General features: G+C 32.0%; 2 pseudogenes; both read left to right on the forward strand.

The window, feature by feature from the left end:
- The first annotated feature begins 3,632 nt into the window (after positions 1-3,632).
- Positions 3,633-12,393, forward strand: LOC105797462 (probable pectate lyase 19; annotated as a pseudogene).
- A 329-nt stretch (positions 12,394-12,722) lies between these two features.
- On the forward strand, positions 12,723-14,545 carry LOC105797463 (pectate lyase-like; annotated as a pseudogene).
- Positions 14,546-24,439: the final 9,894 nt, after the last annotated feature.

Genomic DNA, 24,439 nt, shown 5'->3' on the forward strand with positions numbered 1-24,439 from the left:
GAAATCCTAGGAAGCATGGAATGCTGAAAATGATTTAGGCAACTGTTGTTTGGACCGTTTGAGCCTTTCAAGCCAACCATGATGAAATTTTTATCCTTTGAAACCCAACTTTGAGACTTTATGGCCTAATTTTATTTGAACCCTTACAAAGTTAGCCATCACTTTTCTTAATTATCTTAAAAATGTCCCAAACACTAGACTCAGTACTATTTCAGAGTATTCTTTGAAAATAAGTTTGGGGGAGTTGCAAAGAAGTATGAAATGCTCTAAAAATTGTAGTACATGCAGTAAAATACTCGAAAAAAAGCATATGTACTTGAAGTAAATTGCACTAAAGAGCATGTGAAAAGGAAAGAAAAGTTGATGTATCGATACAAGCTGAGTCTAGGGTTTTTTAAACCTAAAATTATCTATCTTTTACCTACCCCTAAGCCCAGCCACGTTACAAACTTGTTAAAGACTTATTGATTCAAAGTTCCAATGTTACCTACATTAGTGGAGAGAAATTGCTCTGTTCAACATATGAAGACATCAATTAAGCTTAATGATTGCAGTTTAATTTTGAATAAGGGATTAAAATCAAATTGGCAGGGATTAACAGGTCTTTATTAAGAAACAGTTAGTCTAATTTTGCTATTGTAGTAATTGTTGAGATTAATTTGAACGATATATATACTTGAGTAGCATAATTATCAAATTTCTTGTTTTTGAGCATAAGTATATTGATTTCATGATTTTGGAAAGAATATTGTTCTAAAGGAGTTTTTCAAAAAGTGTTTTCGAGAAAATTCTTTTCAAATTTGTGCATTATTCGGGACGAGAAATGAATTAAGTTTGGGGGTGTGGAAACACGAAAATTTATGTGTTTTTACATGCCCTTTTTAACTTAAAATCATGCTATTTTGGTTAAATTATTGTTAAAAAATAATTAAATATTATAAAATAATTAAATTATGTTAAAAATATGAACGTGATGAATTTTAATTAATTTTATAGTTAATTTTGATTAATTTTGACTATTTTCGACAGATTCGCACAAAGAGCGAAAATTGGCTCACCAGACAATGCTCGAAGAATAAAACCAAGAAGCAATTTGAAGCATCGAGGTAAATTTATTTATAGCCTAAAATGGTCCAAAAATTTGTGTTAATTCATAATATAATTAATTTTAATTTATTCCCAATTTAATTTGGGCTAAATAAATTATTATTAATTAATTATGAAAAAAAGGGTCCAGTTGAACCGCATTGGTTGAACCGAATCTAGTGAACCGAACCAGCCACTAATTGGGCTGCCCAGAACCATCCATATGCTGACCCAAATCAGCATTTTAGATGACTAAATAAGCTTGCAAAGAAGCCCTTGAAGAACTTTCAACCTTGCATTCAAACCCCTCCAAAAAATGTGGCTTTATGGATTTGCCCCAGGCTATTTTTAGCAAAGTTGAATCTCTCAACTTTGCCATGTGTGTGCCCAGCCAAGGGGGGTCTCTTTGGCTGATGGAATTTTCTATTTTTAGCAACCACAATCAGCTATAAAAGCCACCCCGTGCTGATCATTCAACTCATCCCTCACACTCTTATCCTCTCTCACTTTCTCTAAACTTTTCCTTCCCATTTCCCCTTTTGTTCAAGTGTCAATTTCTTCTCTTGGGAAAGAAGTCCTAATCAGCCATTTTTGAGCAGCAATTAAAGTATTCATAAGCCACCTTGATAGCCGCGGACAACGGAGAACAAACGACAGAGCAATTAGTCAAGCCACAGAGAAACACCGGATTTGCTTCTTGTCCCATATCTCTTTAAATTCCATTGTTGTTTTGACAAACATGTTTATGAATATTTATGCTATTGAAATGGTTATTTTAATTAATTTAGTTTGAATTTAATCTGTGTCGGGTTGATTATATTTTGCCTGCTTGAATTATAAAAATTGTGTTTGTGCTGTTATAGGCCTCAGTAAGATGCTTGATTAAGTAAAATCATGCCTAAGTTATTCTTGCAATATTAATTGTTAGATAACTAATGAATTAATTATTAAATCGTATTGAAATTGTAATTAATCAACACAATACTTAATCAGCGCATGTTTATTCTTCTAAGGTAGCTGAAGTTAATTTAGCATTGTATTTGGCGATACATATGCCTTGCATAACTTGCAAGATTATTGTGATTAAACTGTTTCAAGGTAGAAATACTCTGTTACCTTACTTGATCTTTTATATGCTTGTGAATATTGATTAATCGCTTGGATTGACATTGAAAAATGTTCAAGAGATTGATTAATTTAAGAAGTATGTATGAGCAGTAGTTAGCAGATTACCGAGTTGCCGTGAATTTGTTCGTAGCAGTACAAACATAAGTTTAATAATTCTAAGTTAAAGGAATGTAATTAATCCAACACAATTATATCATCTTGATTAAACCTTATTTGAAATCATGCATTAGAACCTTTTTATTTTTATTTTTTTACTTAGTTTTTAACTAACCCTTAATTTTTAATCATCTTTAAATAAAAATATTTTCCATCACCAAAGTGTTTTAACATTAATTTCATAAATATTCCTTTTTACAGTCCCTGTGGGTATGATAACTCAACATTTACTTGTCACTTTATTACATGTTGCGATTGTGTACACTTGCACATTTTCGTCGTTCTAGTTATACGGTGGAAAAGCTCTTTTTCAAAATTGGGACTAAGTCATTTGTCATTAATCAAGCTATGTTCTCCAAAAAGAAACATAGGAAAATAAACTTATTTTCGTAAAATTAACACACGCTTGGGTTGAATCCCAAGAAACCATATTCTATTATTTTAAAAGGAAAGAAGTGTTTTTTTAACCTTATTTATTTATTTATTGATATTACAGTTGAAAAAAGTTAAAACAAAAAAGGTCTCACCAGTTATCTGGTGCAATTGATTCCATTGATAATCCAAATTAAGTGTGCAAGCCATGAATGTTCCTAAATGAAGTTGTGGGTTAGACTACTTGTTGCGATTGTGTACACTTGCACATTTTTGTCGTTCTAGTTATACGGTGGAAAAGCTCTTTTTCAAAATTGGGACTAAGTCATTTGTCATTAACCAAGCTATTTTCTGCAAAAATAAACACAGGAAAATAAACTCATTTTTGTAAAATTAACACACACTTGGGTTGAATCCCAAGAAACCATATTCTATTATTTTAAAAGGAAGAACTATTTTTTAACCTTATTTATTTATTTAATGATATTACAGTTGAAAAAAGTTAAAACAAAAAAGGTCTCACCAGTTATCTGGTGCAATTGATTCCATTGATAATCCAAATTAAGTGTGCAAGTCATGAATGTTCCTAAATGAAGTTGTGGGTTAGACTACTTCTAAATTTATGGTGGAAAAGTTATAGTTTTTATTGCTGTAAAGACCATGGTTAGCACTTTAAGCACTTTAAATTTAGAATCACACAGTTACGTAAAAAGCTTATTTAAAGCCAATTAAAAAGTTCGTAGCTTAATAAATTTACTACAAGCTGGTATATTAAAGCATTAGATATTAGGGTTTTCCTCCTTTTTCATTGTCTTCGTGGTTTAAAATTTAGCACCTACCATATCGCCCAACTAATTGAACCAAGAAGAAAAGATCCTAGGAAAACTACAATGGAAGTAACTAAGCTAAGGCTTGTTCTCCTATTTTATTTTGCAACGCTAATTTCAAGGCTATGGGAAAATGTTACTAAATTTGATGACTTTTGGAAACAACGTGAAAAAGAAGCTAGGAAGCTTGCGCTAAAAGCTTATGAACCGAGCCCAGAAAATATAACAAATCATTTGAACTACAATGTTAACAAGTAAATTACAGTTTTCTCTTCTATCTCTCCTTTTTCATTTTTTATAAAAATGGTCATGGTTTAGTTATAAACAAGTTATATATCAAAACTGAATCGATAGACCTATTGAAGGTCATCGATTAAGAATATCTAACTAGAAGTACAAATAGAACGAGATGATACTTTAGGGGTAAACACAAAAAGTACAATGGACCATGCTTGGCAACCAATCCGATTGATAGGTGTTGACAATGCATGAAGAATTGGGTCGAGGATCAAAAAAGATTAGCAAACTGTGTGCTTGGTTTTGGACACAAAACTCATTGTGGACAACAAGGATAATACTAATTGGTAATAGATAATTCTGATAATGATGTTATAAATCCCAAACCAGGAACTTTACTTCATGTTGTGATACAAAAGAAACAATTATGGATGATTTTTTCTCATGATATGAACATCAAATTATCACAAGAGCTAATAGTTCAAAGTGAGAAAACAATTGATGGTCGTACAGCAAATGTTCATATAGCTTATGGATGCGACATTACACTTCAATTCACAATATTCATGTTCATCATGTTGTTGAAAGTCGTGGTGGCCTTATCAGGGACTCTATAGATCACTTTGGTTTTCGAGCGTTTGGTGATAGGGATGGTATTTCCATCTTTGGATCATCGAATATTTGGCTAGATCATATTTCAATGTCTGAATGCCAGGACGGACTCATTGATGTAATCTAGGGTTCCACTACCACCACCATCTCAACCTATCATTTCATTCATCATAATGATGTAAGTTTTATCATGTAATACTCAACAAGACGTCACCATGTTTTCAACAAAACATTCTTTGATTTTACTTTTAGGTGATCTTGTTTGGTGCAAGTGACAGCTATTCTCAAGATCAAATGACCCATTTGCAAAAGAGGTACATCAAAGTATAATAAAAAAGTTGATAGCCTTTTTTTAATTGGGTAATAGTAATAAAAATCGCTTGACCTTAAATGTATATGTTGTTGTTCCATTAACCTTTTATTTCATTGCATTTCTATAGATAACCCATGTGATTTATGCACTAGAGTCAAAATGGAAGAATTGGGTATGGAGATCTGAAGGAGATTTATTCATGAATGGAGCCTTCTTTAGAACATCCAAACCATCATCATCTTTCCAATTCACATTTAACAAGAAAGATATGGTTGAAGCCAAGCCTGGAACTTTTGTTGGAAGACTCACTCGTTTTGTAGGGGCTCTTAACTGCAAAAAGAAGTATGGAGTGGTAGAAAAAACTCTTAATTCTACAACAGTCTTGAAAACATTATTTCTCTTTTGTTGACATGTAAAGATGTTAGTGATATATGGAAAATATCTCCAATAGAAAAAATTACTGTGGCATCGATTAACACACTATAATGTAATGAATGTATTATTATTTTTCTTAAATTCAATACAAACAATTTATTAATTAAAAAATCATTTTAAATTACATTTAAATTATTTTTGTTTATAAGCACCAAATAAGCATATTGATCTCTTATATCTTCTTTCATTGCTTTAAGGCTTTATTTGGAAATCGATTATAAAAAAGCCTTAGTTAGATTGTTATTGAACTTTAGCTTGATATTAATGGTTGTTCATTGTTTGTATATGTAACACCCCTTACCCGTATTCGACACTGGAATAGGGTACGAGGCATTACCAGGACACAAACGCTTGTAAACGTGTTTAACAATGTTTTAAAATTTCATCTAAATTAAAACTTTCAAATTTTTAACATGATTTTATAATTATTCACAATTTCTCATGCTCACAATTCAAATCATATCACTAGGAATTTTTATTTAATTCACGTACAATTCAATATTAGTAATTTCAATACTAAAACGTATTTTCCATTTAACTCAACGTTTATCGATTATACCATTCATTAATACATTTATGAAATTCTCAATTTTTCAATGAAAATATCACTTTAGCTTAAATAACAACATCAATTCAACTCATCATCCCCTTTTTCATCATTTTTCACTTCAAATATGAACTTACTATTTCATTACCTTTCCACACCCTTTTCCTATGCATATCACACAAGACATAAACATATCGTTCAACCATAGTCGCTAGCTAGTGCATTTAAGCATAATTCTTTTTGGAACTAACCACATGATAAACCATTTCAATAGAGATTACATAATTTAAACCTTACCACCCTGTCATGATCACAAGCATATTTCCATTTAGGCATTTACCATTTCAATGCATAACTTATAAGATTAACGTGGAATAATCCAGTCACAACTTGGGCAAAGCCTACGCATGTACGTCAAATATGTTAACCAAATAAACATATAACATAAGCATTATAAGCATGGATGAGCACAACAGATATTCATGTATCAAACTTACCAAAATGTTTTAATTCATAAACCATTCATGACATTACTTCAAGCTAAATCATATTTCAAATGTACCATAAACACATACTATGAAACTTTATTTTCCCACATGACCTTAAATCATGACCAATAATGCGCAAATATAAGCATCATTTCTATTTCATCGTTTATCAATTATAAACGAGAATATTACCAATTATATACAAATAATTCATATATTTCCCAATTTTCCTCCTCCTCTTCTCCATTTCACATCCTTAATGTGTATAACACACTTAAACAACATTATCCATACTATCACTATTTTCCTGTATGTAAATTCAAACTATCTGTCAAAGTCAAAGTCACTAATTTATTTATATCTCAAGCTACCAAGCTTCAAAAAAAGATCCGTTAATTTTCCACAAAACTAAACTCACGTATATTATTATCATAAAATTTTCAAAATTTTTGGCTTAGCCAATAGATACAGTTTATTCTTTAAATTTTCCCTATTTCACTGCTTGACAGTTCTGACCCTTCTTCAACAAAAATTAATTATTTCGTAGTACAGAATTAAGATAATGTTCTCATTTGTTTCTTTTGAAAATAGACCCATTCTAGATTCTAAAAATATAAATTTTATCCCATAATTATTTTTTTACAAATTTTAATGATTTTCCAAAGTTAGAACAGGGGATTCCAAAATCATTCTACCCCTATCTCACTAAAATTCAAATATATCATAATATAAAACTCATTTGCTTGCTTTGTCTCTTTTATGTGAAAATAGACTCATTCAGCTTTAATTTCATATCTTATTCACTCTCTAATTTGATTTACACCATTTTTGGTGATTTTTCAAAATCACACAACTGTTGCTGTCCAAAACTATTTTGTTGCTAAATTTACTCTTTCATAATTTCGCTTACTCCATTTCATCTTACCGATGATTTGATCAAATATCGAGCACATTTTTCATAAATTTTCACACTTATACCTGCACTCATTCATCACATAGTCATATTCAATTACACTTAGTCGTTACATGATCTCATGTATTTCACTTAGTCAATTTCCCGATGAACACTTTGGAATAATAACAGATACACGGTGGATCAGCACACAGCACCACCCTTATAGTCAATGATACTAGGTGGAATCAGCACATAGCAACCATCTTCATAATCAATGGTACCCGGTGGAATCAACACCAGCAACCACCTTTATAATCAATGATACCCGGTGGAATCAGCACACAACAACCACCTTTATAATCAATGGTACCTGGTACACGTAGTAGCCTGCACATAGTACTACACATGTGACCATTACCATCTCTTTCACATAGTGGCCTGCACACAGTCCGTGCCACACATGTCATCATTATTGTCACTTCATTCGTATCTTTTCTATTCCGGAGGTTCAATCGAGAAATTTTTCACTTTTCTTTTTCACTGATCAAAGTCAATTTCTCGTCTTTCTTGATTTATAATAACACATTTCACTTATTTAACATTCACATTATTCAATTTAGTCCAAAAATCATACTTTGGAAAAATTACATTTTTGCCCCTAAAGTTTCACAAAATTATGATTTTGTCCCTAGGCTCGTAAAATAATTTTTATTCAATTTCCTTGCATTTTAGGCCTAGCCGAACCATTTTTATAACTATAGCATTCCACAATTCTCACTTATTCACACACTTGTGACATATTTTATAACTTTTACAAATTAATCCTTCTAGGCATTTTCATCGAAATTCACTTAGTAAAAGATGTTCATCACACTCCAAATATTCATATTCTTCCATAAAACATAAAAATACATGCATATAATTCATGGGTAAATTTTTAAACACAAACCCTAGTTCAAAATAATGGTAAAAATAGGTAAATCTTGTTACGAGGATTTCAAAAACATAAAAATCATTAAAAACGAGGCTAGAACAGACTTACAATCGAGCTTGGAAGCTTGAAAAACCCTAGCCATGGTTTCTCCATGCAATTTTCAGCCAAGGGGTTGAAGATGGACAAAAATTGGCTTTTAATTTTGTTTTTAATTCATTTTAATAACTAAATAACCAAAATGCCCTTAATGAAAAACTTTGGAAACATGACTAACCATGTCCATTTTTGTCCACCAACTTAACCAATGGTCTAATTACCATATAATGACCTCCAATTTAAAATTTCATAACAATTGAACACCTCTAACATGTAGAACTCAACTTTTGCACTTTTTACAATTTAGTCTTTTTGACTAAATTGAGTGTCCAAACGTCAAAATTTTCACGAAAACATTTTTTGAAACCGTAGACCATAAAAATATAATAAAAATAAATTTTGTCCTTTTCAGATTTGTGGTCCCGAAACCACTATTTCGACTAGGCCCAAAATCGGGCTGTTACAGTATAGAGATTCAATTATGGGTAGTTTTGGAAATTAGTTACCCATAGCAAAGCTTCAGAATCTCTTTTATCATTTAACTCGTAAAGTTTGTACCTAAGATTTTTTTTCTTGGAATACATCCCTTGAAATTTACAACGGTTGTAACCATTACTTAACAACGATGTATATATACCTGTAAAAATCAAAGGTCGTTAAGTTGAATAATATGAGTGCACATTATTGGGTCTTGATCTAATCTATTTCTTTTATTTTTAGTGATTAATATAGTTTTTACAGAATTTTTTTAATAGTCTCATTATAGATTCTGATCATATATACTCTTTTTTTACTTAATGTCTAGAACTACCCATAGTCCCTCCCCAACCCATAAATAGGAGAATAATGCGCTTCAACACACTGGAACTCACGTTCTTCTGCATTGGCAACAATGTCCGTGTCAATAGAGCTAAGACTCAACTAGCTTCACTATAATAATTTTTAAGTGTGATATATATATTCCTAAATATTCATTATTGATGTCCAAATAGATTAAGTTTCAATTTATTAGGTAAATTGATTTAAGTTTCTTGATTTCTATTATTTTATGGATTGTTTATCCATATATTTGTCTTAATAGACTTAGAAAATATTTTTTTGTTTTATTTCTTTTCATAAATTACACTATTTGTAGAATGTAATAAAGTTTTTAAAATGGTCAAATACAAAGGCTATAAATGGGTGATTTCTTGAAATTTGTAGCTGAAAATGTTCTCTTAAAATATCCAAAATGGTGGATTGTTTGGAGAAAAATATTCTTATAATGCAGAATATAACCCATATCACAATAATTCATTGTGAGATTTGAGACTCGCACATAACAATTGTGCATAGTAAAACTCCTACTTGGATACACAAATATCCAAGGGCTGTCCCTTTCTAACAAATAAATATGTAAAAATAAGCAAATAAATAATTACATCAAGAATAAAAAATGAACATATAATAATAGATATATTATTTTATTGATGAAATTAAAATTCTTATAGACTTTTATTAGGAAATTATATTTTTAACAAAATTTAGAAATTTTTAAATAACCTAAAAATTCAATTATATGCAATATTTAATTCAATGTCCTTAATTGTCATTTTCTATTCTAACCTCACCACTACTATTGTGTTTCAATGTGTTAATCTCACTAGTATAATAACTTATGTCACCCCACCATTGCTTTTAACCTCACCATAAGCAATGTCATAGGTGATCCAAAGGAAGTTGAAGTCTCTTAAAGGAAGGTGCGAGAGTTTTTAAGTTAATTCTTGAGACTCAAGAAAGAAAATTTATAACTATATAAAAAATTAAATGTGTTGATAAATTTAATATAAATAAGTTAAAATATTGTTGAAGAAAAAAAGTTAAAATTATTCACAATAAATTTAAATAAAAACTACAACCAATAGACGTGTTATAAGACTAATTAGGTAAGCTTTTTTTAGTTTTTAATAATTTTATCATAAAGGAAGTCTTTTCATATTTTCTAACCATATTTCTTTATGTTTGGATTGACCTCTATTTTGGCAAGATTATTTGGTGATTCTTTTGTAGTAAAATTGGAAGCAAGAGTGAAACGGGCAGGAAGAAAAGCAAAGATCTAGCGCCACAGTTTAGTGTCTCATGACACATAAACTTAATGTGTTCAACACAAGAAACAAATTCATGACAAGAACACCAACTATCAATCCCGATAACAGAATTCAAGTCTTTCAAGGGCAAAATGGTGTTTTCATTATTGTAAAAGAATTGTACTATAAATAAACACCTTAAGCCATCAAAATGATTAGAGAATTTTAGTTGAGGTGTTAATTATTTTTCTCAATGAAAACAAACATGTTATTATTAAAGGTAAAAACCATTCATTCTCACCTAAGTCCAACTAAACTCCATAACATGAGAACACAAACCAATAAACTAAAGACACCCCTAGGAAAAAAAGAAAGTGTACAATGCATTGAGAATATACAAAACATAATCTCCAAAACTTAAACATGAAACACCAAGCATAATAAAAACACCACAATAGGCTCCGGAAACAAAAACCAACAAAATAAAATTAGATCACCACCATTCAATAATGAGACAAACAATAAATAAATCCTTACAACACGAACACCACAAGGATCCATTCTAGAGAACATTAATTAAATAAAAAAGTTTAGTAATAAATATCAAAGAACACATAAAACATAAGAAGAAACCAATTAAAACTATTAAGAACAAGGGAGAAATGTTACGAGTAGTGCCTAATTGCTTTTCTCAGTACAAAAGGAGAAAGATGAACACAATGCAATTGTTTGCATAGTTTGGTTTCCCAATGTCTACGAGGCCTAGCCTCAAGAGATAATCCACAATCTTTCAACCTAATATAAAACAGTGATTTAAGTCTTATCACTCATCGATATAACAACATCATGTTTTTCACCTAAGATCTAGATTTATCTCCTCTAAGTTTTCTTCCATGAAAACTTTGTGTATAAACCGAGTGACTCACTTGTTACACAATGCAATGTAAAAGATAAAATTCCTACTAAATAGAAGAAGTGTTAAAACTCTCTACACCCTTTTACCTACATAAGTTTTTCAATGTATAATAGTTTAAATTTAGATAAGATAAAGATAAAGATAAATTATAATAACCCCCCTATGAAAATAGCAACACAATTTGCCATAAAAATATCTTCATAAATTCCATGATAAATCAATAACCTTCAAGATATGCTTCCAAGTTCTTCGACTCGATCTCGTTCAATCAGGAAATCTGATTGCTTGATCCGATTCGATCAAATCTTCAAGGATTTGTTGCTTCATATCAATCTTCAAATATGTGTCAACACAAGTCCACAATATCATCTATGTTATGGTCCACCAATTTTGGTTCAAAAATATTTTTCAATTAAAAATAAAGCAAGTTATATGGCTTGTACAGTGCTAAGTGTAGTGGGCATTGCTCACATAATTGCCTCAACAATCTCTTCCAACGATACTACCATATAAGGATCTAGATTCTAGCTCCACTATGGCACCCACAAAAAAAATCCTACACCAACATAAAATATAAAATTCGCAATATAGGATGTAGGGTTTATCCTACATGGACTGGTTTGACTAAGTTCAAATTTTCACAACTAGTGCAGTTTGTGGGAAGTTTTGAGCCCACTTTCTTTGCAATTTTGTGTAAATTAAAGAACGGGGATTAAAATATTTTAAAAACTTAAATATAATAATAAATGGTATTTTTATTCTTTCATATAATGATACATGAAATATGCAAATATAATTTAACATAATGATACATAAAATATAAATTAATCTAAATTTTGTATACCTTTTAAATAGTTAATATAACTTAGGGTATTTTGATAATTTTCTCTTCTAAATGCAAAAGTCAGAAACGAAAAGGGCCTAAATTACAACTTTGGCTTTTGGGTGGAGAAACACTTTTCCACCGTAGTTTTAACTCCAAAAGAAAGTGTTCTTTATTGGTTATGCGGTGGAAAAGCACTTTTTCAAATTTGGGACTATGTCATTTGTCGTTAATCAGGCTATTTTATGCAAAAAAAAAACACAAGAAAATAAACTAATTTTTGCAAAATTAACACACCCTTAGGTTGAATCCCAATAAATCATATTCTATTATTTTAAAAGGAAAGAATTGTTTTTTTGTTAACTTTCTTTTTGTTTATTGATATTACAGTTGAAAAAAGATAAAACAAAAATGTCTTACCAGTTATCTGGTGCAATTGATTCTATTGATAATCCAAATTAAGTGTGCAAGTCATGAGTGTTCCTGAATGAAGTTGTAGGTTAGACTATTTCTAAATTTATGGTGGAAAAGTTATAGTTTTTATTATTGTAAAGACGATGGTTAGCACTTGAAGCACTTTAAAGTATTAAAAAGCTTATTTAAAGCCAATCAAAAAGTTCATAGCTTAATAAATTTACTACAAGCTAGTAGATTAAAGCATTAGATATTAGGGTTTTCCTCCTTTTTCATTGTCTTCGTGGTTTAAAATTTAGCACCTACCATATCGCCCAACTAATTTAACCAAGAAAAAAAGATCCTAGGAAAGAGACATATATAGAAGGAAAAGTACAATGGAAGTAACTAAGCTAAGGCTTGTTTTCCTATTTTCTTTTTCAACGCTAATTTCAAGGCTATGGGCAAATGTTGCTGAATTTGATGACTTTTGGAAACAACATGAAATGGAAGCTAGGAAGCTTGTGCTAAAAGCTTATCAACCGAGCCCAGAAAATATAACAAATCAGTTGAACTACAATGTTAACAAGTAAATTACAGTTTTCTCTTCTATCTCTCCTTTTTCATTTTTTATAAAAATGGTCATGGTTTAATTATAAAAAAATTATACATCAAAACCGAATCAATAGACCTATTGAATGTCATCGATTAAGAATATCTACAATCACTAACTGTACCAAGGGTTCCAAATTCAATTCCCTTAAATACTTCCAATATCTTTAACCTTTCTTAAATTGTATGTTAAATGAAGGCATTATATACATTACCTTGGGCAACTTATTTTAGGGTTCTTGACAAAGCTAATTGCAAAAAAAAATCATAAAATTTGAGGATCTTATTACGATTAGAACGAGAAGATACTTAAGGGGTAAACACAAGAAGTACAGTGGACCATGCTTGGCAACCAATCCAATTGATAGGTGTCGGCGATGGATGAAAAATTAGGTCGAGGATTGAAAAAGATTAGCAAACTGTGTACTTGGTTTTGGACACAAAACTAGTGGTGGAAAAAAAAGAGAATACTAATTGGTGATAGATAACTATGATAATGATGTTATAAATCCCAAACCAGGAACTTTACGTCATGTTGTGATAAAAAAGAAACTATTATGGATCTTTTTTGCTCATGATATGAAAATCAAATTACCGCAAAAGCTAATAGTTCAAAGTGAGAAAACAATCGATGGTCGTAGAGAAAATGTTCATATAGCTTATGGATGCAGCATTACACTTCAGTTTGTGCATAATGTCATCATTCACAACATTCATGTTCACCATGTTGTTGAAAGTCTTGGTGGGCTTATCAGGGACTCGGAAGATCACTCTAGTTTTCGAACGGTTGGTGATGGGGATGGTATTTCCATCTTTGGATCATCGAACATTTGGCTAGATTGTATTTCCTTGTTTGAATGCCAAGACTTGCTCATTGATGCAATCTAGGGTTCCACTACCATCACCATCTCAAACTGCCATTTCACTCATCATAACGTTGTAAGTTTTATCATAGAATATGTAACAAGACGTCACCATGTTTTCAACTAAACATTCTTTTCTTTTTCTTTTAGGTGATCTTGTTTGTTGCAAGTGACAACTATTCTCTAGATCAATACATGCAAGTCATAGTTGCTTTCAACCATTTTGGCTATGAATTAATACAAAGAATGCCTAGATGTTGATGGGGATTCATTCATGTTGTTAACAATGACTACACTCATTGGAAAATGTATGCCATTGACGGTAGCACACATCCTACCATTAGTATCAAAGGCAATAGGTTTATTGCTCCAAATGACCCATTCGCAAAAGATGTACATCAAAGGATAATAAAAAAGTTGATACCTTTATTTAATTTAATAATAGTAATAAACATAGCTTGACCTTAAATGTATATGTTATTGTTCCATTAACCTTTTATTTCATTGCATTTCTATAGATAACCCACAGGATTTATGTACCAGAGTCAAAATGGAATAATTGGGTATGGAGATCTGAAGGAGATTTGTTCATGAATGGAGCCTTCTTTAGAACATCCGGGCCATCCTCATCTTCCCAGTTCACATTTAACAAGAAAAATATGATTGAAGCCAAGCCTGGAACTTTTGTTGGAAGACTCACTCATTTTGCAGGGGCACTTAATTGGAAAAAAAGTATGGATTGTTAGAAATAACTCTTAATACTACAAAAGTCTTGAAAACATTATTTCTCTTTTGTTGACATGTAAAGATGTCAGTGATATATGGAAAATATCTCCCATAGAAAAATTTAATGTGGCATCGATTAACATGTTATAATGTAATAAATGTATTTTTTCTTAAATTCAATACAAACAATTTAAGAATTAAAAAAACATTTTTAAATTACATTTAAATTATTTTTGTTTATAAGCACCAAATAAGCCCTAAAGACATTTAAATCTGTCAAGGATGATGTGTCATAGACCATAAAGTGTCACGACGTAGCCTTGAAGACATGCCCAAAGAAGCAATCTTCCATCAATGTCACGACACAGGCTTGAGGGTGTCGCAATACCAAAGTGAGGTGGTCACTTAATGAAGCAAATGTGTTTTTGTTCGTACAACACAATTGATTGAAGTTTTTTGGCCGTTTTTTGGTTAAGATGAGGATGTTAACCTAGGCCTATAAATACCATTGCTCAAAATTTTTTAGGGGAAATTTGCCTCCCTTTTATTTTCATTTTCATGCTTAGCTTTTAGATTTTATTTTTAGGTTTTATTCTCATTATGTTTTGTTCTTAGAGTGTTCCAGATTGTGAATTAATAAGAATTTTTCAAGGATTGAGCTTTAACTTTCAATACATATTCAGGATGTTTCTAATCTCTTTATTTTGTTTTGAAAATGTTTATGTTTCAATTCAAATCCATGATGTTTGTTAGATCCATGAGTAACTAATCCCTTAAAAATATTAACGAGTGAATGTGGGATTAACTAATGGCTATGTAGGGTTTCTCAACTGATCAGTTGGTTGGGAAAAGAACGTAAGCTTTAAGCTAAACGACCCTAGGAAGTCCTGTATGTAACAACCCGTTTTTAAGTGGTGTCGGAGATAGTGATTTCAGGGCTACAAATTCGATGGGTGAGTCTGTACATATTATTATTTATTATTTACGAGTCAAATATAGAGTTATAATAAATTTTGATTTGAAAATTTATGCTATTTTAACGAATAATTAAGTTCAAGTGGTATGTCCCTAAATTCAAGTGGTTTTAGAAAATAAGGTATCGGGACCTCGTTTCTATAAACCAAGCCCGTAAGTATTTTATTAAATATTCACAGAGTGTTATTAGGGTTATATAAAAAAATTTTAATAAATTTTAAGGTATAAATATTTAATTAGGTAAAAAGACTAATTGGTGAAAAAGCATGAAATAAAGGCCTTAAGTAGTAATTCTACCTAATTTAAGTATAATGGATGATCATGGCTTGGCATTTGATGAAATTTGGTTTAATATTAAAGGGAAAATGGTAATTAAATAATTAAACTTAAAATTAAGTAAAGACAAAGTATATTCTTTTCCATTTGGGATGTTGGTAGCTGAAACACCATTATTAAGTGAAGAAAGCTTTAGCCCAAAGCTTAGATTTTCTGCATGGTATTTATTTGATACTTGTTTTTAATGATTTTTATGTTTTTGAGTTCGTATTAACTTAATCTAGCTATCCCGAAGGTCAATTTGTAAAAATGTTAGAGGTTGAGGGACATGCAATGAATGAATTTGATGCATTTATGAAGTTTATTGATAGAATATTAAGTTTGATTGATGAATAAATTTAATTTGTTAATTGATTTCTAGTGATTTTGAGTATTAGGATTTAAATTGTTGAAAGTGCAAAATTCATTGGTGTTAATGTAAAATTTGAATAAATATGGGCTGTTAGGGAACCTTATAAAAATTGGCTAGCATGAAATTGTATTAATTGTAGCTAGATTGTAAGTTTCAAGTTTAAGGACTAAATTGCACAAAAATTAAAATGTTAGGGGTAATTTTTAATTTCATGTTAAAATGAGTTATAAGCTAGAATTAATGATTTTAAGCTATTTGAATTATTTAATTGCAAGAAATTATTATTTAGATCAAGAAATGAGTGAACCGGGACTAGACAGAGGAAAAGCTAAGGTGGCAAATTAGTTGTTGGATTCGTTTTTACAACCATTTGTTAAGGTAAGTTCATAACTTGATTAAATCAATTAGTTGTTGTTTCGGTTGTTTAATATGAATCGAGTTTGTTGGCTTGAAGGAAATGATTAAGACCATAGTTGAAAGACATTATGGCACTATACTGGAAAAGACCATAGTTGAAAGACACTATGACACAATACCAGAAACGAGTAAGACCATAGCTAAAAGATGTTATGGCATCACGATTCTATCGAGTAAGACCATAGCTGAAAGACACTATGGCATCACAAATCTAAAGAATAAGACCGTAGTCGAAAGACACTATGACAACACGACGAAAAATGAATAAAAATAATAGTTCAAAGACACTATGACAACACGACGGAAAACGAATAAGACCATGGTTAAAAGACGCCATGGCATCCTCCGATCAATTCTATTCAGGTAACTTGTTTCAGGTGAGGTATGTATCATAAGTATGAATATGAGTTGAACGTTTGACTAGTATAGTTTGATAATGAATGTTAATGTCTTGGTGTGATTATATGTTTCATATGTCTATAAATATATTAACTCGTGATGTTGTTGTATGTTTAGGGAATTAAATGGTTATATGATTATTTTCCTAGTATTCGATGTTATTTCATTTGATTCAGTAGACAATTTAAGTTTTAATGAATGGATGCGTATATGAAAGAACGTGTTATGGAAACATGAAATGGAAAATTGTGGTAAATGAGTATGAAATGAAAAGGAAACAAATTAAGTAATAGATTGAGGAATTATGTATTGAAATTCATATTGATATGTTTCAAATTCAATTGATTGGATATGCTCTTTAATACACCTACTAACCTTGTGGTGTGTTGTGAACTGGAAGGAATACTATGCATAATATTAAATGAGCAATGTTTTAATGGTTTAATCATTTATGTTCGGTAAGTTAAGTTTCCTTTATATGAGTTTACTAAGTATTGGTTGCTTACGTAGATTCTTTTCCTTTTCTTGTAGATTGTCAGAAAGCTCGATCGGTTGGAATCAAGTCAAAGAACATTCACAGTATCCATGCTTTATCTTGGTAGAAGATTTGTATATATTGATGCCGGGTTATAAATGGCATGAACTATGAGCCCTTAAGTTATTGTGTTTATGATGATGTTCTTTATAAGTTAGTTTGAGTAAGTTTTGTGGTTATAAATGTTTAGTATCTTTGGTTTATATTTGACACTTGAAGTGCTTTTGGTCATTAGCTAAATATCTTTAGTGATTAGCTTAATAAATGGTAAACATACATGATGAAATGGAGACATTGATAATGTCTTGTAAATATTGAGTACAGATTTGTTGGGACGTTTAAATTGTGCTACCAATAAGGGTACATTGGATAGGTAATTAGATCAAATGAGATGTATGTTTTGGTCACTTTATTCATGCCTCTTGAAAGTAAATGGCTTATTAGTTAATGTTATGAAAAAAAAAGTCGTTATTTGGTATGCTAGAAATGTGCTAAATGGTTGATTTTGAAATGTTGAAATGAAACAAGGTTGACTTTGATTGTGGTACTTATTGTTGGTACATTGGTTAGAACTTATTGGATGATTGTTTTGGTATGCTTTGAGTGTGATTGGAATGTGTTATGATCATTTGAATCCTTGTAGTAATGGTGTGATTTGGTGTGCAAGAATAGCGTTTGAAATGGCTTGGTTTAGGGGCAATTTTGTGCTGCCCATAACTTGGGACACAGGTTGTCACACGGTCATGTGCCATACACGACCACCTCACATGGCCGTGTGTCATTTTAATTTTAGGTGCAGGTTCCACACAGTTTACAACACGGTCGTGTGACCATATTTTGAATTCACACATGGTTTGGCACACGGCTTGCAACACGGCCGTGTGACCCAATTCAATGAGTTACACAGGCAGTCACATAGGCTAGGACATGACTGTGTGTCCCATAATTTGAATGCCCACACGCCTAGGCTATGTCACACGGCCATGTGACCTCTATTTCTCAAATTTTCAGTTTTTTCCTAAACTTTCTAATTTGTTTCAATTTTATCCTAGAATGTTCCCAAACCATTTTTAGGGCCTCTTAAGCTTGACTTAAGGCACGTAAATGTATTTTTGCTTAAATTAAATTGAGTTATTCAATGATAGTTCTTGAATTGCATAAATGTTTCTGTTTTGATGTTGAATGTTCTATTTTGTACGGTAATGCTCCATAACCCTAATCCGGTGATAGAGACGGGTTAAGGGTGTTACAATATGCGTAGATATGAACCCGAAATAAGTATAATCTACTGTGAAAACCTTACCTTGACCCAGTCTGACCTGTGACAACGAAAGATAAGTAGTGCTGGCCGACTTATTAGGTTAGTGAAAGGCCGAGAGGCCCTGCTAGGTTTATAAGTAGCTGATTGGATAGAACTTGAAATAGGAATTAATAATGAAAACTGAAACGAGTTTGTCTTCTGTCTTTAGATATAATATTTACAATTTTCTTCTGTTGAGATTTTATATTCTTTGTTTAAACTTCCTTTTTACAACAACTTGATGAATCTTCATAATATAATTTGGTTAAAGAACTAATTATAATTGTTAAAATAGGAGTTAATATTAGTTCAATCAAGCCTTCTTTAGGTACGGTCCTCAGAGTACTTTCTGTACTTTGTTGTACAAACTATAGCACAACCTGACCTGTATACTTGTAGACACTACTTTAATCCCTATCTTTATTTGGAGTATTCTCATTCTCGATGGTAGTACATCGAGAGGCAGTCAAGTAGTTAGCACTGTTGTTGGGAAGGCTTTACCATTAGATTAAGTTTAATATTTATGCTTAATAGGATAATTAGAAAATTTCTCGAATTATAGATGCAATATTTAACTTTTATTAATTTATTTAATTTTATAATTTATTTCTTCTTTGTGGATTTCAGTGTATGACTCAGAGTGGGGGCACACATATAGAGCCAGCTCGTAATTCAGAAAGAATCATATGCCACAATTGTAGACAACAATAACAACAGTAGATGCAAAATATCCCACCTATTGCAATTGATTTACCATATGATAACTCATTGTTTGATGAACCACCAATACAAGACCCACCACCACAGAACTAGTTATCGATAGAGTCACCCATAGCTCGAGAAAAGAGGACACTTAAAGTCTACGCACTACCAAATCTGGATGCAATACAAGGCAACATTACAAGACTGACGATAACTGCCAATAATTTTGAAATAAAGTCAGAAATAATCCAGATTATTCAGAACAACCTTCAGTTCAAAGGGACGATGACAGAAGTCCCTAATCAACATTTAAAACAGTCTCTCCAACTTTGTGAAACTTTTAAATTCAACGAGGTCACAAATTATACTATTCATCTTTGGTTGTTACCCTTCTCCTTAATCGATAATGCTTTTTCTTGGTTAGACTCATAGGTACCAGGATCAATTACCACATGGAATGAGCTTCCGAAAAAGTTTTTGTGCAAATTATTCCTTATTAACAAAACTGTCCAACTGAAGAGACAATACCAACTTTAAACAAATGGAAGGAGAGAATTTTTAAGAAGCTTGGAATCATTTTAAATTACTCGTAGAGAGATGCCTTCATCATGCTTTGCCTTAATGCTTAAGGTTGTAGATGTTCTATAATGGATTAGATGGAAACTCGAGGTCAAGACTAGATGGAGTCGCAAGATAGGCCTTAATAAACCGAACATATGAGGATGCCTATCAGCTTATATAGAACATGGCCACGAACTCTTGCCATTGGCCAAATGAAAGGTTTACCTATGGTTCGAGACCACCTACGGTGAAAGCTATCCATGTGGAAAACAAGTACCAACAAATATTTGACAAGCTTAACCAGTTGGAGTTGACATTTACTAGACCTATGATGAATGAACCAACTAGAAAAATAAGCCAATATCTTGAGAATTAGTCTGGGATATGAACTATATAGGAAATCGGGGTGGAAACCCTTATTTGAACACCTACAACCCCAGATGGAAAAATCACCTGAATTTGAGATGCGATGGAAACTAAGGAGGAGGTAATGTTAATCAAAATCAACAAAATCCTACTTAGCAACCTTCTTATTTCTAGAAAGATCAAGAGAGGACCAACGCAAACAACCATACTGTATGCGGTCAAAGGCTGGAATGCATAGAGAGGGAAATAGAGTCAATAAGGGTGGAAGTGAGACAAGTGTAGTCTGTGCGCACTCAAACCCAAACTACATTGACTAAGTTGAAAGATCAAATGAGCATGATGAGAAATATCAAAATAAAAATTTTCACTGGCATTCCAACACTGAGAATAACCCTCAAAGAGATGGGAAGGAGCAAGTGAAAGCAATTGCACCCCATTCAGGAAAAGTACTGAGTAACCCGAATGATACCACTCAAGAGGAGGAAAAAGGAGATTTGAAAGATCTTTCGATAAATACCCTTTATGAAGATGACACTGAAGAAAACTTGAGATGGTAGTCTAACCAACCGTTGAGGTGGAAGTTGAGAAAAGTATGCAACCTGCCCTTACGAAAGTACCATTCTTTTCACTGTTAGAGGACAAGCGAAAAAGGGATGAAGAAAAATTTGTTAATTTACCCTTTATCGAGCTAATAGACAAAACTCTTAAATATGCAAAGCACTTAAAAGAAATAATGGCTAGGCATAGGAAAATTAAAATGGTAGAACAAATTAACCTAGACACATCCTATAGTGTGATAATCACAAGAAAGATACCCCTAAAATTAAAAGACCTCGGTAGTTTCACAATTCCTATAGAGATAGGGGATATACATTTTAGCAAGGCCCTATGTAAGTTAGGAGCTAGTAGCAACTTGGTGCCCTTATTGACATATAAGAAACTCGGGTTAGGTTAACTTAAAAACAATAATATCACACTACAGTTAGTTGATAGGTCTTCTATACAACCAAAAGGTGTACTTGAAGATGTGTTACTTAAAGTGAGTATGTTTATCATCTCGATAGATTTTGTAATTTTAGATTCTGAAGAAGACAGTGAGATCCCAGGAAGACCTTTCTTAGCCACATCTAGGTCCACCATTGACTTAGAGAAAAACGAACTAATAATGAGAATAAATGGTGAGATTGAAATATTTAAATGTAGTAATTCATAAAATGAGGGATGTGAGGACACTTTAGAGGAGAACTATTACGATAAATCTGCCAGTACCCATAACGAACTTGATTCGAGTAAGGTATATTCTGTGATAAGTGCATGTCGAAAAAATAAACCTAAGGAGCAAGACAAATGAAGAATTGTGGAGTGGCGTGATGGAGTCTGGACGAGCTTAGATGGAAAAACAGAAAAGAGGACATCCATGAATAGGTTAATTGGATTTTGAATGAATTTGAAATCCATACGTGAAAAGATTGGGAATGAGATACGTACCATATTGTATGTTATTATATTTTTAAATATTTTTTATAAACTTAAACACTATAAATATACTTAAATAAGTAGATTAGGACTTATTTGTATTAGGGTAATTAGGAAACAAGATATGCATGTGCCAAAAACATTTAAAAATAAGAAATAAGGCCAAAAATAGAGCCAGTGTCACAACAAGGAGCCCACATGTCGTAACATCGGCAAGAGGGTCTGAAAATTTAAAAATTCAACTTTGTGTCACGACATGAACACCCCTATCTTGCAACACCAGTGACAGTAGCTCGAAAACCAAAATTTTCAAAGTTTGTTGCGACATCCAATGTCGATGTTGCGACAACGGTAACCTGCCAGAGGTGTCGCGACACAGAACCTTTATGTCGCAACATTGCTGCAAAAATATGCAATTTTAACTAACCCAACGCACAACTCACTAGGCTAAACCTTAGGTTTGCCCAGTTTAACCCTAATTCTCCTTTACTATACAAATTAAAACATCCTTATTAGGTTCAAAATAGAGTTTAGAACATAGGAGACCTTACTCCTTGTCTCTAATTATATTTCTTTCTTTTCAACTTGTTCTTCTCTTTCTCTTTTTTTCTTTCTTCAAGTTTCTTTTGCAGGTACATTACAGAGTGACTACCAAAGTAACAAGCATCTACCAAGAACATATAAGCAAACGTTGTAACAAGGTTAAGGGTTCTTGATTTAATATTACATTGCTTAATTCTGGAATACATTGCTTGTTTTGTAGTTTGTTTAGGAAGAACACTAGAATCATGTCACCTTGGAAGACTAGAAGAACTACTGAGGAAGAGGCATCGATGGATGTTAACCTTTTTAATATTCCAAATCTGAACGTGGAATTTCTTTCTAGAATTACAAGGAAAATATTCTTTCAAGAAAGGGGGTTTGATTCGTTGATGCTTCTTTGCAAGGAAATTTGGGCATCAATAAGATACCATAGGTAGGAACATCTTTCCGTAAACCCAACAGACCCTATTGTTATTACTATAGTACAAGAATTTCATGCCTCCTTTAAAGATCAAGAATCTAAGAGAGCTTAAGATGAATTTTGGGAACACGTAACAGTTAGGGGAAAGGAGGTGCTCGTCACTCCTGTAGAATTTGTGAATATTATAATGCTCCATACTATGATTCTGATTTTATCAAAAATACCAATTTAACATACTTTAAGGACGTAGATATGGACGTTATATTAATTATTTAACCGAAGGTAGGAGTCAATCGAAGCATCGACTAGGCACTAATGTCCCAACATCTTTTAATCAAGCATTATGTTTCCTATAGCAAAGATGTAGATGCAATTTTTGTGTACTCAAATAACACATGCTTTAAATGTGTCTAATTTCAATACTTTTCGAGTTGTATTAGTGGCCAAAAAGTTGGGTTTTCTTCCTTTACTTAGTAACACCACTATGCAAGAAGGTGGGAGTTTCGATGACAACAATTGAGCAATTCATAAAGCCGACCAAGTGTCTAATTGGGGACTCGATATACAATAAATATACTAAACTTTAGAAAAAGCAGATTCAATTCTGGAACAAATGCCGAAAAGAGAAGATGGATGTCCCAGCATCGTTGAAAAACAACAACTAAAAAAGCTCAAAAAGGGAAAGAGGGAAGCAACATCTTGGACTTAGAGTGGGTGATACGATGGATGCAAGAGATGGGGCCGGTTGAACAATAATTTGCAAGGAAAAATGGTATGCGAATACCAATTCCCTCTCAAAATACGGCAAAATGCAATTATTTAAGGTAAGTAATCTTCTTCAGTAATGTATGAATGATGTATGTGTGGGTAATGGTCGTCCAGTGTAATCAGTCTGAGTTCAGTCAGTCAGTGTTATGAAATAACACTATCTGTGCAAGCTAGTACCAATAGTTTATGATATGTTAGATATGATTTGTGGTGATAGGGAATAGGAGATATGTTTGAGAAGCCTCTAGTAGGGTAACTATATTGCAAACCAGACTAGTAGATCATGATAAAACATGATGTTTTGAATGAAATCGATATGAGGAGTTAAGGGGAGTATGTATGTATGTAAATGAGACTGTATGATATGATATGCTCTGACTTTGAATTTTGGGTACATGGCTAACATGAAGATGAGTTGTCCTTTTTATGTTAAGTTGGCATACAATATATGCCCATGTGTTATGCAAGTTGGCGTGTTAAGTCTGTTTGTGTTCTGTGAGTGCCAATGGGCATATTATGATTATCCTGTGTAAAACTATATGAAAGGTTTGGTATTAACCTAAGTAATGATGTGTATGAATTCTATTTTGTTTTGGAACTAAGTTCGTATGAACTTATTCTGTTATCTTTTCCTTCTCAAGCTTGTTGACTGAAGGAAGGTCTTCTATTGAAGGGACTATGCCAGAGAACTATTGCTATTTTGAGTTATTTGTTTTATCTTGCATCATACATGACTTCTTGGGGGTGGTGTGTAATTGTACTT

This window comes from Gossypium raimondii, chromosome 9 (assembly GCF_025698545.1).
Source record: "Gossypium raimondii isolate GPD5lz chromosome 9, ASM2569854v1, whole genome shotgun sequence".
Classification (NCBI taxonomy): domain Eukaryota; kingdom Viridiplantae; phylum Streptophyta; class Magnoliopsida; order Malvales; family Malvaceae; genus Gossypium; species Gossypium raimondii.